Raw genomic sequence first — 16,941 nt, forward strand, 5'->3', positions numbered from 1 at the left:
TATCTGTGACATTCATCTATTTTTTCACATGTATCAGTATTTTACTCTTTTATTGCCATGTAGTGTTCCATTGTGTAGCCTCAATTATTTATACTTACAATGTACATTTAGTGTGTTTCTAATTTGTGACTATTATTATTATGGTTTCTATCTATAAAGACTTCTTAAAAAATGTGTCTTTTGGTGAGGTTGTCCTCAGTATATACCTCATTGCTCTTGGGTATATACTGAGGACTGGAATTACTGGGTCATAGGTAGGCACGTGCTTAATTTGGGTAGATACTCAAAGATAGTTTTCCAAAGGGGCTGAACCTGTGTCTATATTTTGCCAGTAATGTAAAAGAGTTACAGTTGATTCATATCTAATTACCCATATAGCTGCACAAGAAGCCCAGTTATTGAGTTTTGAGGTGCCAAATATGTAATACTTGAATAAATTTAATATGTGATATATAAAGCATGAATCAAGTCCTTTCAGACAAAAATAACAGTAAATATACCTCAAGTATTCTGCTAAATGAAAATGCACTATTTTCTTTTGTTGCATCTGTAATTATAATCCTTTCTGTTTATGAAAACATGGCAGTATTTTTTCAGTAACATGGTAATTCAATAGTTTATGAATCTTATGCCTGTACACGTGCCAGACTGGACTGGTTTATTAAAAGTCTTGAGAGCACACATGCTTCTCTTATAGACAATATAAATATAAACTAAAATGTATGTTAATAAAGCATAAAGATTTAAATGTCTATATTATATTTCAACACACTTTTATATACACATTTTATTTAAACTTAACAATGCCCATGAAGATAATATTATTTCCTTTTGGCAGAAGAGACAAAAAGCAACAAGACATTATAGAGATTTAAGTTGCTAAATTTCGTAGCAATCTAGTAACATGTGAAATTTAAATCTAGCTTTTCTGGATATAGATCTAAAGCCTTCTTTCGATCTTTCTATAAACAAGAAGCATATTTTTAAAGCATAAATTTAATTATTTATAAAGCAAAATATGGTATTTTAGCATTTAAATGAATTATATTTATGACTGTGTATTAAATTTTTATATGCCTTTAGACTATAGTTTATTTAAAATAAGATGCTTTTATAAATACAATATATTCTAAAAACCTATTGTTTATAATACAATGTATGTCTATAGCAGTTCTTGTATCTTACTATAAAAATAATTTCTAAGTTGAAGAATATTTCATACATTTTTATATCACTTTGGTTGTCAATAAAATGCATTACAGACAAAAGAATAATTGCTCAGTTTTCTGTGGGTGTCGGGTGCTCTATGGTTTTAAAATTGCTCTCTAGTATATTTGAAAGGATAATAACGCATTTAGAGGAAATTTCTTCCTATTATTATACTAAATTGCTTTGTCTTGCCAGAATGCTCACTGAGCCTCTAGAAACAATTCTAAACTAGGACATTAACTGTTTGTTTGTGTTTGGAAGCTTAGCTACACCAAACTGATGGTATGTTATTTGGATTTCTTTTCAGAGTCATCTATAAAAAATTATAAACTCACATCATTGTAGCAAGAAAAATGTTTTTATTTAATTTACTTGTTGTGTTTTAGTTTTTGGAAGGCATCCTGTCAAAGTGGATTGGCATTCAGAAGCTCTTGGTTCCAGGCTTATATAGAAAACTGAATAATCATCAGCAAATGCCAGTTTTTCAGCTGTAAAATAGGAGGTTTAGACTAAATGAAGCTCGAAGATGCTTAAAGCTCTAAAAATATATGTATTTACTTTTTGTATTGTTTTCTTTGGCTTTTTAAATCATCATGATTCTGCCTGCTACTGTAGACCTTATTTTGAAAAAGGGATTCCCTACCCCCACCCCCACCCCCTTTTTTAATGAGTGGAAAACACCTCCTGCCAGATGATATCATGCTCATTTGATGAAAAACTGATGCTGGGGCTATATATTATGATATTCATATCAGAGTCTTTGTCTCAGGTTCTCTGGGCAGAGATGTTATATTGCTTTCCAATAGAATGCTATTTCCACAGGAAACTTGCTATAACCCTTCAGCTTTAAAGACCAGGCTCTTTATAGCTCTCCAGTTTTTTCATTTCCTCTAAATACAGTAATAAGATTTTTATTTCGTAACTCAATTGACTTGTGTATTTGAATAATGCACCTTGTTAAGATAATTTTACAAAAATAGAATTTATAGAGGGTTTTTAATATAACATCTTTCAGAATTTATTAAAATTTCCTATCATAGTTGTACCTCATAAGCAATTTCTGGCATGTAGGAGATAAATTGACCTCAGCTGAATTACAAAGAAATAAAATGTTCCAAGTGGAATCTAATAACTTGTTTTCCAACTTTAAAACTTTTGTTATTATACAGTAGTTCCTACTGATACATTACCCTGTTTCTGAATTATTAGGGATTGTACTGAATAGATTTGAGTGCCCCACTCCCCACCCATCCTTAGTCTCCAACCCTGCTCCCACACTCAAGAACAGAGTATCACCATTTTATCACAAACTATTGCTTCCTAAATGATATAGTGTCTTCCTAAATGATATAGTCTATCAAATGCCCCTAGAAGAGTCTACATTTTATAATTCCTCAGCTTTTCCATTGTGTCCATTTTTCATATTTGATCCTTTGAATCTTAGATAGCTAGGAGAGCTAAATAGCTAAACTTTGTAGGATAAAGTGGTAGGAAAGTGTGTTTTTTCAATCATTTAAACCTGTATTTTTTGTTTCATAAAATCTCTAAGACCTAGTAAATTTGCTTCAGAGGTCTTCTTTGTATGTTGGTTCCTGACTGTGTTCTACATAGTTTATGCCCTGTATTATCTCTGATTAGTGGCATATTGCTACATTGTTTTAAAAATAGTTACTTAAAACAAGTACCATAAGTCTAGGTGATGTACTATTGTGCCTATGTTAGAGCAATAGCATTGTCCATGTCCAACAGATTTTAAGTTGTGAAATATTTCAAATATACAGAGAAATGGAAAGGATAACATTATCAAACCCTTTTATCCACTACCCAGCTCTATAAAGTCTTAATTTTTCATACTGCCTTTATTTATTTTTTAAAGAGAAATAACACTTTACAGATATAATGGAAGTATGGTTTCCATTATTAGTCTAATCTTCTTAAAACATGTGTTACCTGCTGTGGGGTTTTCTTTTTGTTTGCTCTCTAGTTCTTTAAGTTGTGACTTTAGATAGTCTATTAGAGATATTTCTTGTTTTTTTTGAGGTAGGACTGTTGTGCTATGAACTTCCCTCTCAGAAATCCTTTCACTGCATCCCATAGATTTTTGTGTTGTTGTGTCTTCATTTTCATTGGTTTCCAGGAGGTTTTTAAGTTCTTCCTTGGTCACCTTGGTAACCCATTCATTGTTTAATAACATGCTATTTAGCTTCCATGTGTTCAAATGTCTTTGCATGTTCTTGTTGTAATTGATCTCTAGTTTCATGCCACTGTGATCTTAGAAGATGCTTGATATGATTTCAATCTTCTTGAACTTGTAGAGACTTAGTTTGTGTCCTAACATTTGGTCTATCTTTGAGAATGTACCATGTGCACTTGAGAAGAATGTGAGTGCTGTAGTTGTTGGGTGTAATTCTCTGTAGATATCTATTAAATCCATTTGGTCTAGTGCTTCGTTTAGAGTCTCTGTTTCCTTGCTAATTTTTTGTCTAGAGAATCTATCCAGTGATGTCAGTGGGGTGTTGAAGTCCCCTGCTATGATTGTATTGCTATCAATTTCTTCTTTGAAGTCCTCCAGAAGATTTTTAATATATTTTGGTGCTCCTATAATGGGTGCATATATGTTTATCAAGGTTATATCTTCCTGTTGGATAGATCCTTTCAATATTATGTAGTGGTCTTCTTTGTCTCTAGTTATGGCCTTCATTTTGAAATCTATTTTATCAGATATGAGTATTGCTACGCCAGCTTTTTTTTCCTTTCTCTTTGCTTGGAATATTTTTTCCATCCTTTCACTTTCAACCTATGTTAATCTTTTGTTGTGAGGTAGGTCTCTTGTAAACAACATATAGATGAGTCATGCTTTCTTATCCATTGTGTCTTTTTATGGGAGCATTCAATCCATTTACATTTAAGGTGATTGTTGATATGTACTTATTTATTGCCATTTTTGTTTAGTGTGGTTCTATTTTTTTTCTTATTTCTCCTGGTAATTACAGCAGTCCTTTGAACATTTCTTGCAGTGCTGGTTTGGTGCTAATGTATTCCCTTAGCATTTTATTTTGTCTGGGAAGCCCTTTATTTGACCTTCTATTTTGAATGATAGCCTTGCTGGATAGAGTAGTCTTGGATTCTGCTCCTTGTTTTTCATGACCTTGATTACCTCATGCCATTCCCTTCTGGCCTGTAGTGTTTCTGTTGAGAAGTCAGCTGAGAGCCTTATGGGGATTCCTTTGTAGGTAACCTGTTGCTTCTCTCTTGCTGCTTTTTGGATTCTCTCTTTGTCTTTAATTTTTGGCATTTTAATTATTATGTGTCTTGGTGTGAGCCTGTTTGGGTTCTTCTTACTTGGGGCTTTGTGTGCTTCTTGAACTTGGATGCCTTCTTCCTTCACCAAATCATGGAAGTTTTCTGTCATTATTTCTTCAAATATATACTCTAACCCTTGCTTATTTTCTTCTTCTTCGGAGACTCCTATTATGTGAATGTTATTACGTTTCCAGTTGTCCCCCAGTTCTATAAAGCTGTTTTCCTGTTTTTTAATTATTTTTTTTGTTTGGGTGTCCGGTTGGTTGATTTTTTCTACCCTATCTTCTAATTTACTGATTTTGTCCTCAGCTTCCTCTACTCTGCTATTTACACTTTCCAATATGTTTTTTATTTCTGATATGTCATTCTTCATTTCTTCTTGGTGGTTTTTAATTTCCAAGTGGTTGATTTTCAACATTTCTGTGTGTTTACTCACGGTGCTCATGTCCTTACACATGCTGTTGAGCTTCCTCAAGATCATGGCTCTGAATTCTAGTTCTGTTAACTTGCTTAACTGCACCTCATTTATCTCATCTTTGGTAGAGGTCTCTTGTTCTTTCATTTGGCATTTGTTTCTGTGTTTCACCATTTTGGCTATCACAGTGGGCTTTGGAGCCTGCCACATTTTCCCTGTGGGTGTTGGTGTTCTGCTGTTTGTGGCTCCCTCTCCTGGGTTTGGATGAGCCAGGAGGACCCACGTTAAACACCACTGTCAAGTCTTAATTTCCTGGTTAGACTTGCTAGCCCAGGGAATGGTATTTATCATCTAGCTTTTTGCCTGGAGGCTATTAGTAGCAGTCACGTGAAGAACCTTGGTTTCTGAACTAGAGAACAAACAACAACAACAAAACCCAGAGCAAGTATAAGGAAGGAAATAGTAAAGATCAGAGCAGAAATAAATGACATAGAGACCAAAAAAAAAAAAAATTCCATGTATCAATGAAACAAAAAGCTGGTTTTTTGAAAAAAGATTGATGGACTTTTAGCTAGACTCACCAAGAAACAAAGAGAACCCAAATACACAAAATCAGAAATGAAAGAGGAAAAGTAACAACTGACACCACAGAAACACAAAAGATCGTTAACAACTACTATGAACAATTATATGGCAACAAATTTGACAATCTAAGTGAAATGGAAAAATTTCTAGAAACTCATAGTCTCCCAAAACTGGACCAGGAAGAGATAAAAAAAAACTTGAACAGACCAATAACAATAGAAGAAATTGAAGGTGTAATCAAGACTCTCCCAGCAAACAAAAGCCCAGGCCTAGATGGCTTAATGGAAGATTTTTACCAAACATTCAAAGAAGAACTAACACCCATTCTCCTCAAACTATTTTGAAAATTTCAAGAAGGAGGAAGACTTCCCAACTTGTTCTATGAAGCCAGCATAATTCTAATTCCAAAACCAGAAAAAGACACTACAAAGACAGAAAACTACAGGCCAATATCCCTGATGAACATAGATGCCAAATACCTGAAAAATATTAGCAAATCGGATCCAGCAAAACACCAAAAAAATGATCCACCATGACCAAGGGGGATTCATCCCATGGATGCAAGGATGGTAGAATATTCGCAAATAAATAAACATGATACACCACATAAATAAAATGAAGAATAAATCCACATGATCATATCAATAGATGCTGAAAAAGCCTTTGACAAAATCCAGCATTTCTGATAAAAACGCTCAGCAATGTGGGAATAGAGAGAGCATATCTCGACATAATAAAGTCCATATATGATAGACCTAAAACCAACATCATACTCAATGGGCAGAAACTAAACACATTTCCATTAAGAACAGGAACAAGCCCTGGCCAGTTTGGCTCAGCGGTTAGAGCGTCGGCCTGCGGTCCTGAGAGACCCGGGTTCGGTTCCCGCTAAGGGCGCGTACCTCAGCTGCAGTTTGTCCCCGGCCCTGGTCGGTTGTGCGGGTGGCAGCAACTCGATGTGTTCCTTTCACATTGATGTTTCTCTCTCTCTCTCTCTCTGTTTCTCTCTCTCCCTCCCACTCTACCTGAACAAAAAATGGAAAAATGTCCTCGGGTGAGGATAAAAATAAAAAAAAGAACAGGAACAAGGCAGGGATGTCCACTTTCACCACTCTTATTTAACATAGTACTGGAAGTCTTAGCCACAGCAATCAGACATGAAGAAAAAATAAAATGGATCCAAATTGGAAAGGAGGAAGTGAAACTGTTATTTGCAGATGACAAGATATTCTACATAGAAAACCCTAAATACTCCATCAAAAATCTACTAGACTTAATAAATGCATTTGTCAAAGTAGAGGATACAAAATTAACGTCAAGAAATCGATGGCATTCATATACACCAATGCTAAACACACAGAAAGAGAAACTAAGAAAACAATCCCATTACCATGGTGGCAAAAAAATGAAGATATCTAAGAATAAACTTAACCAAAGAAATAAAGGACCTATTTGCAGAAAACTACAGGACATTGAAAAAAGAAATAGAGGAAGATATAAAAAAGTGGAAGCACATATTTTGTTCATGGATTGGAAGAATTAACATCATTAAAATGTCCATACTGCAATGTCTAGATTCAATGCAATCACTATCAAAATACCAGCGACATATTTCACAGAACTAGAACAAAAATTTCAAAAGTTCATATGGAAGAAAAAAAGTCCCCAAATAACCACAGCAATTTTTAAAAAGAAGGGCATAGTAGGTGGGATCACAATACCAGACATCAGGTTATCAAAACAGCCTGGTACTGACACAACAACAGGCATATGGACCAGTGGAACAGTACTGAGAACCCAGAAATGGACCCAAGGCAATATGCTCAATTATTATTTGACAAAAGTGGCAAGAGCATACAGTGGAGTAAAGACAGCCTCTTTAATAAATGGTGTTGGGAAAATTGGACAGCTACATGCAAAAAAAAATGAAACTAGACCATCAAATTACACCATATATAAAAATAAACACAAAATTGATAAAAGACTTAAATGTGACCCGTGGATCCATAAAAATGCTAGAAGAAACTGTAGGCAACGAAATTTCAGACATCATACGCAGCAGAATTTTCACTGATACAGCACCTAAGGCAATAGAAACAAAGGAGAAAATGAACACATGGGACTGCATCAAACTCAAAAGCTTCTGCACAGGGAAAGATATAATAATCAAAACGGAAAGGCTACCCACTGTATGGGAGAGCATAATTGCCAATGATATATCAGATAAGGGGTTAATGTCCAATATATAGAGAGTGCTCATACAACTCAACAAAAGGAAGACAAAGAACCCAATTAAAAAATGGGCAGAGGAACAAAATAAACACCTCTCCAAACAGGACATACAAATGGCCAGGAGACATATGAAGAAATGCTCAATGTCACTAATCATCAGAGAGATGCAAATTAAAACAACAATGAGGTATCACCTCACACCTGTCAGAATGGCCGCCATCAACAAATCATCAAACAACAAGTGTTGGCGAGGGTGTGGAGAAAAGGGGACTCTAGTGCACTGCTGGTGGGAATGCAGACTGGTGTAGCCACTATGGAAAACAATATGGTGTTACCTCAAAAAATTAGAAATTGAACTTCCATTTGATGAAGTGATCCCACTTCTAGGAATATACCCTAAGAAGCCTGAACCACCAATTAGAAAAAAATACATGTACCCCCATGTTTGTAGCAGCACTATTTACAATAGTGCTGGAAACAGCCCTAGTGTACATCAGTAGACGAATGGATAAAAAAGCAGTGGTACATATACTCAATGGAGTACTATGCAGCTGTAAGAAAGAAAGATCTCTTATCCTTTGAGACGACATAGAGGTTCTTGGAAACTATTATCCTAAGCGATACAAGCCAAACAGAGAAAGAAAAGTATCGTATGATCTCACTTATTTGTGGAATATAATGAACATAATATCCTGAGAAATGGGATAGTCCCAGAGACATGGAAGTGGGGTACAGACTGACAATCCCCAGAAGAGGGGTTGGTGGGGGAGAGATAAACCACAGAATTTATATGCATGTATGCATGAACAATGGACATGGACAACAAAGTTGGGGACAGGGCAGGGAGGGAGGTGGAAGGGGGAATCAGTGGGGGGAAAAGGAGAAACATCTATAACAAAAAAAAATTAATTAATTAAAATAACAAACATGTGTTACCATTTTGGGTTGATCTCTATCCCTTTCCTTGCTTTATCTTATTAAACTAGAATATTTATTTACCCTTCCACCCATTTAAACAAGAAACATTTAAGTATCTAGTAGGGCCCTGACTGTTTTGGGTCAGCAGTTAGAGCATCGGTCCATGGGTTCATTTCCCACTAAGGACATGTACCTCAGTTGTGGTTTGTCCCTGGCCCGGCTGGGGTTGTGTGGGTGGCAGCCATTCAGTGTCTCTCTTTCACATTGATGTTTCTCTCTCTCTCTTCCTTTCTCTCTCCCTCCTGCTCTATCTGAAGATGAATGCAAAAATGTCCTTGGGTGAGGATTTTAAAAAAAGTATATAGTAGGTAGCAGCACCATGAAAGATGATTAATGACTCCTGTCCTTCAGGAGTAAACATGAAGTTTAGAGATGCAGTTGGGTCAGATAAGAAACAAAATCACAAATCATTATCATATTATCATTACAATGACAAATAGCATAAAAGTAGCCAAATAAGCAATGGAGTTTCAGACAAGAGAGATTACTTAACTGGAAAGATCAGTTAATTGAAACATAACATTTAAATTTTTTTTTTTTTAGAGATAATTTAACCTCATATTTTTCATCTGTCACTTGGTACAAGATGAGTTCAATCAAATGGTTGTACTTATATATTTCAGCTGGTGTTTGTCTCAGTGAAAGTATAATGAATGGGGTCACTGGTCATCTATGAATGGTAGCTCTCAAGTAGCCTTTCATTGAGCTCACCAGGGATATTAATGCCATGGTTGGAGCTGGCACTTCTGAAAGAAAAGATTTGGAAGAACTTTCTGATTGGGCTGAGTTAAATAATGTCATTCAGTGGGGGCAACAGGGGCATGTAGGTTTCGAGTCACTGAAGTTCTCATCTTGCCTATGTGACTAACTAGCTATGACACTTTAGAAAATTGCTGGGGTTTTTGTTTTGTTTTGTTTTCTGTTTTTCCTTTTGCCTCACTCGTCTTCTCTGAGAAAGTTGGACACAATTTATCTTCCCTATCTTAAATTCTATAACTATATGTCCTGACCAATTGTTGCCTTCTACTATTTTCTTTGGTACCAATCTTTCTTAATATTTATTTTATATTTATATAGTTTATATAATATAATCTTTATGCTGCATTGGAGTAAAATAGAAAGATTTCCTACTTTGTATATGAAAATATTTACATTGAATTAGGCTTTGAGTTCAAGTATTTCAGGAGGAGTGTTGTTTAGGTGTGTGGCTGGCTACAGTTTAAAAATGAAATAATCATGCCCATTTCTAAAGTAATAAGGGGTTGTGTTTCAGATTCAAAATGTATAAATATGAAAAGTTTTATTGTTTGGCATGATACCTGTCTTGATTTCTTGTTTTGATTATTTTTGTGGGGCAAACATCTTTTCATCATAAAAGTGAGTGTTTCATACATGAGAATTGTCTTAGTGTAGTTGCATTTAAATCCGTTTTACTATTTAACTAACGTTCCTATCTGTAACAACATCTCCTGAAGCTATGGAATAGCTCACAATCACAACACTCAACACTCAGTTTTTTCAGATGAGTTAAGTGACTCTGGGCTTATATGGCTCATCCAAGTTCTCTCAGTGATAAAGACCAGACTAAAACACAGGTCTCCTCACTCACAATACAGTGGGATTACAGTTGGTCTGTTGTTTTTTACTACATTGTGGCAAAAACAACAGTATTTTGCAATTAAAAAATCTCTTTTTTCTTTATTGATTTTAGAGAGAGAGAGGAAGGGAACAGGGGATTTTTCTCATAGAAAAATTGATGAGAGAGAGCAGCCTCCTGCATGCTCCCCAATGGGGAATGGGCCCACAACCTGGGTGTGTGCCCTGACCAGGAATCGAATTGGTGACCTTTTGGTGCATGGGTCAACACTCAACCACTGAGTGACATCAGCCCGGGCAGTATTTGGCAATTTTGAAAAGAATAATGAGTCACGAGTAACTAATTCAATAGTAGTTTGACTCTTGGGAGTCCCCCTATGCCTTATTCTACCGTCTGCCTTAGAATCAAATCTATTTGAGTTTAAAATTTTAATTGGTAGATTAGTAGATGGTCAGAAATATTTGGTCATATAAATATATAAATAATAGATTATGACAATAACTTACTTTATAAAGTTCCTTTTTCTGAAAAATGTTCATCTATGAGAAAATGACCTCCTAGAGTACATGAGTATTTGAAACTTATTTACCTAAAGTAATTAAAAAATTATACACATTTTGAAAATATATCTCAACATAAGGTATAATGACATAAAGAAAAAAAGAACTAGAGTTCTCAAAGAGTCATTATATTATTCTTTACTAGAATTTTTTTAAAAACCAGAAAAATGCCATGATATATAAAATTTATAAATATAAATTAAATTCCAGGTGAAATTTAGCCAAACATTATATACTTTTGTTTATATGTATGAATATGTAATGCAAAGGCTAAAGTTATCACTCTCCAATAAAGGAAGGAACAAAAATGTATAATGATTTTTACTTCTACACTAGATTTTACTAATTAATGATTTTTAAAATAATCTTTCAAATTGAATTATAACATAGAAAAAATAGCACAAAGGTCATATTTGTGCAGATTGATATATTTTAAAAAATTGAACACACACACCAGACACCAACCGGATCAAAATAAGTAACACCGTTAACATCCCAGAAGACTACTAATTAACATCCCACTTTCAAAGTTAACTGCTATTCTGACTTCTATCCCTTACACTCTTTTTGTCTGTTTTGAACTTTAAACAAATGGAATCACACATATGTACATTTTTATATCTGGCATTTCACTCAATATTGTATCTTCAGGGTTTGTCTATGTTGTTGAATGAATCATCAGGTCTTTATATTACTGTGAAATATTCCATGTATGTCCATAACATTTATTTATCCATAGAACTATTGATGGACTTTTAGTTTGCTTCACGTTTTGGACTATTAGAATAGTGCTAGTATGAAAATTCTTGTGCACGTCTATGAGGTTCAAATATATTTACCTAAGCTATCTATATGTGGGAGACTGTTTGCATAGCATCCATTTTGCTAAAATCTTCTCTGCCATCTCCTGCCCCAAGGCAGGATACCTCTGTATACAATGTTTCTGCATTCCTTTAAGTAACCATTTACTCAGCCAGTTATGCTCTGTTTATCTTTTGTTCCACCCGGGATATTTAAGTGATATTTACCTGAAATTGCTTCAGGGTGGTTACCACAAACTTATCGCTTGGCAACAAATGTTCTTGTTTTTCTGTTTCTTGCCCTATATATACTATGGATCTCCCCAGAATAAACGAGACTTGATCAGAGCCCTGTCTTGTCTCCATTTCTCATGTCTCTTATTCCTCCTCATCCTCACTCCCCCTCTAGAGTCCTCGTTGCTCGACCTGCGGGACGGGTCATCTATATATTTTATTAGTGACATTGATGGCTTATATGGTATATCCGTGTTCTAATTTCATGGATACTGGCAAAAGTTTTCAAATTTGATTTTCCAGGACATATTCCTTCCAGTATTCTTGATTTGTATTGGCATCGTATTTAATTTGCATTTCCCTAGAAATTACTATGTTGAACAACTTTTCGTGTTCTTATTTGTTGTCCATATGTCTTCTTTTATCAAATTGTGTGGGGTTTTTTTGTGTGTGTGTCTTATCACTGGCATGTAAGAGTTCTTTAAATATCCTGGATACAGATATACATTTATGAATATTTTCTGCCATTCTGTAGTTTGTCTTTTCATTTTTGTAACAATGTGTTTTGAAGAGCAGAAGTTTTAAATTTTTATGAAGTCCATTTGATGAACTTACAAAGATTTTTTCCCGATCTTTTATTAGAAGCTTTTGTTTAAATTTTAAGTTCAGTATCCATTTGGGGTTAATTTTCTTTTAATATATAACACAAGGTAAAACTTGTGGTTCTTTTTTTGCATATAAATGTTCATTTGCCTTATTACTATCATTAAAATAACCATCCTTTTTCTATTTAATTATTTAGGCACTTTTGTGGAAAGTCTATCAACCATATATATGTGGATATCTTCTTCTTTAAGTGTCTATTCCATCTTGTGTGTGTGTTGTTTATCTCTTATTGCTTTGTATAAATGTTTTATATTATGGATATGAATCCTTCATTGGGCATATAAAATGAAAATATTTTTTCTCACTTTGTGGCTGGATTTTTTGTTGTAGCTCACTGTCCTTAGAATCCAACTTGTCTTTAAGCTGCCCTAATTAACAACCTCAGAGACAGCAAGATGAACAATGGGGAATGTTATAGAGGGCTTTAGCCCCATAAAAATTAACTAGAGTTTGACCTTCACTGGGAATTTGAAAAGCAACATCCTTCAAGAAAAGGGAGGACACAAACGGCCCCAAGGCCAGAGTGTCCTGCATGCTCTGTAAAGAAACTGATAGGGAGAAACTGAAGCTCCCTTTACCCCATAAAACTGTAACTGTTCAACATGTGTGTATTGCACCTGATTGACCGCTGATATCTGTCTCGAATTTGTTAGTTTTTAAAACTTGGATAATGGAATGAATAGCAGGACAGATGTATGCTGACCCAGTTCACCCAGTTCCCTTTCGCCTCAGCTCCCTCCCCCCTCAGTTTCCTCCTGCTTATCGCTAACTGCCTCCGCTTCTGTGCAGCTTGCTTGCTCTGCTAAACTCTTGAATGACCCCTGCCCTATATAAGCAACCCTCCCCCTGAGCTCAGGGTTGCAGTTCTCCTCTGTGTAGGTTGGCTGCAGTCCCTGCGCAGGTAATAAAACATCCCCAAAAACTGAAAAATGGAGTCTGAGTGTGGTCGATCTCCTGGGTTACAACATTTTTCACTATCTTAAAGTTCTTAATTTTAATAAAGTCTAATTTATCACTTGTTTTTACATCTAAGCTTTTTGTGATCTCTTTAAGAAATCTCTGCCTTTCCCAAGGTTAAGATGTCCTTTAATGTTATTTTTCCAAAGCTTCGTTATTTTATTTTCCCACCCATGTCTATAATCCATCTGGAATTGCTTTTTGTGTCATTTAGGCATCAAGATTCATTTTCCCCCTATAGGTATCTGATGGTGCAAATAGAATTATTTCTCAGACCATCCCTTTCTCACCTGAGTGCTGACACACCTGTCCTGAATCAGGTAAACATATTTCTGTGGTTTATTCTGGACTTATTTCTGTTCCAGTTTTTTGTCTGTTTTAATTACTATAGTTTTGTATAAGGTCTTGACATCTGATAGGATAATTTTTCAAATGTTATTCTTCAAAAGAATAACAGATGGCCCTTTGAATTTTTATGTAAAATTTGACATCAACTTTTCTGTTTTAATTATTATACTTTAAATGTTAGCTTTCATAATAATGTATCTGACTTGTTTAATGTCTAGATTAGATAGGTTGAAAAGTCTACTTATTTAAGTCTAAAGTATCCTTTAAAAACTTTTATGTCCTTTAGTCATTTGAAAGATGGTACTAAATAGGCCAGACTTCCCTGATATAAAAGTGGTAAAAAGAAAAACATCAGCAACAATGTTTGGAACAACAGTTTCAGTGAAAATAAAATATCTCAGTGCTCCTGAGATGGTCATGAGCCCATGGAGCTGGATAGGCTCATTTTTTTTTTTTGCCACGTTCAAACATTCATATGTGTTTCCTACCCAATGGCATACTGTTGTTTTGAATCACTGACAGTGATTACTTTGGAGGTATTCTGTCAAATAAAAATATTGTCGCCCTTGCCAGTGGCTCAATGGTTAGAGCATCAGCCTGCGGACCAGAGAGTCGTAGGTTCAATTCCGGTCAAGGGCAGGTACCTCGGTTGCAGTTCATCCCTGGCCCTGGTTGGGGTTGTGTGGGAGGCAACCAGTCAATGTGTCTCTCTCATGTCAAAGTTTCTCTCTCTCTCTCTCCCTCTCTCATTCTATCTGAAGATAAATGGAAAAAATATCCTCGGGTAAGGATAAAAAAAACAACACACAAAAAAAATAAAAATATTGTCTTTGTCATTATTATTATTTTTTAATTCTCACCCGAGGACGTTTTTGCCTTTATCTTCAGATAGAGCAGGAGGGAGAGAGGGAGAACGAGAGAGAGAGACATCGATGTGAGAGAGACACATCGAGTGGTTGCCACCCACACGACCCAACCAGGGCCAGGGACAAACTGCCCTTAGTGGTATGTGCCCTTAGTGGGAACTGAACCCGGGACTCTCCAGTCCATAGGCCAACACTCTAACCACTGAGCCAAATCGGCCAGAGCCTTTGTCATTATTTATATGTGATGAGTCATTAAGAATATCACACAAGTTCGGCCGGTGTGGCTCAGCAGTTGAGCATTGACCCATGCACTGAGAGGTCGCCAGTTTGATTCCTGGTCAGGACACATGCCCAGGTTGTGGGCCTGATCCCCAGTGGGGGGCATGCAGGAAGCAGCTAATCAATGTTTTCTCTCATTGACGTTTCTATCTCTCTCTCCCTCTCACTTCCTCTCTCTCTAAAATTAATAAAGGCATGAAAAATATTTTTTATAAAAAGAATACCACACAAATCTGATTTGTTATTGCAGCTGATAATTTAATTAATATTTTTAGAATTTCCCAAATTTTACCTTATCCATTCAAAGAACATCTTTTGAAAATATGTTTTGTTTTATCATAGTAACATGTAGTAAATACACAAGAGACATAATTTCATAGCATACATCCTGAATAATACCATCTCTCTCTTCCCCATGTGTCTAGCCAATCATATTATAGCAGAGATAGCCTTTATTTTCTGTAGTTTCTAAAAATATTATAAACATTTGTACATAAAACAAAGTGAATATACAAGATAAATACTTTTTCATTAGTAATTGCATACTATATGTGCTACTAGCATCTTATTTCATTTTATGATGAATCTTGAATTATTTTTCCATACTTATTCTTATAGAGTTTGTTTAATATTTTTATAATAATATGGCATTCCTCTGTATGAAGGTGCATTAAATATTTTTACCCAGTTCTTTACAGTTGGACATTCAGGTGGTTTCAATATTTTGTACACATGTAACAGTTCTAATTGCCTACTCACCGTTAATGTTTCTGTACCTCTTTCACACATCCCCTTGAGCACAGTGTCACAATTATTTTGTCTTCACTAATTTAATAACTAAAAACAACATTTTACTTGGCCTTAATCTACATGTGTTCTAATCTTCATGATACTGACCTTCTTTTCCTACATTTAAGACTCATTTTAATTTTCTTTCCCTAAACTGTATGCAAATATATAGCCAATAACCACATAACCACAAATATCATTCAATTTAAAACAGTATCCTTTCTACAAGTAGGATCTGCTCCAGACTGAAAAGCTTCTTACTTTATTTTTACTCCTTATTCTCACTTTCTTTTCTTAAAAATATATATATTTTTAAAAAATTGACTTTAAAGAGAGAGGGAGAGAGAGAGAAAAAAGCACACTGAAACATTGATGTGAGAGCGAAACATCTGTCAGTTACTCCTGCCCTGACTGGGAACTGAACGCATTACCTGGGGATGTGCCCTGACTGGGAATCGAACCCACAACCTTTCCATGTAGGGATGATGCTCCAACCAACTGAGCCATACCAGCCAGGGCTCCTTTTTCTCACTCTCTTAATTGCATCTGATTGTTCCAGGATTAGACTACGGAGACAGGATAGACAAAGACCAGGAAAGTATTAAACTGTGCCACCTGAATCTATCCTTGGGGTTTCCAGGTGTGACAATGCCAATTAATAACTCTCACTTTTATGAGACCTTCCTACTAGGAGCCTCTGGACGCAGCTTCCCTGATGTAGGCCACGTTTTCTTTGCTTAGTTGCTTTTAATTTCTACCTCAGCTTCTGGGATTCCTCTAGTCAACTCTGTACTCTGGCCCTTTGCCTCCCCAAGTGGTTATCTTAGATAGACTCCTGTTTAAGATGACCCGAAGCTGGCTCTCTTGATGAGTTCATGTCTAGTCTCATGGCAACACACATTTTTGATGTTCATAAACATGTAGACAATTCCCAAAGCAGCACTCTCTTTAGGTCTAGATCTCAGTCAGTTTCTTTTCTTTTTTCCTTTATACTTATCTTGGCAACAGTTTTCCCCCAATCCTACTAGTTCTTCTCACTTGACCTGGAGTGAAGAAAAGCCAAAATTTCACTCTAACAACTTTATCCAAATATGTCTCTTAATTAGCCTCCTCAATCCAGACT

Source organism: Molossus molossus, unplaced genomic scaffold (genome assembly GCF_014108415.1).
Source record: "Molossus molossus isolate mMolMol1 unplaced genomic scaffold, mMolMol1.p scaffold_m16_p_5, whole genome shotgun sequence".
NCBI classification, from domain to species: Eukaryota; Metazoa; Chordata; class Mammalia; order Chiroptera; family Molossidae; genus Molossus; species Molossus molossus.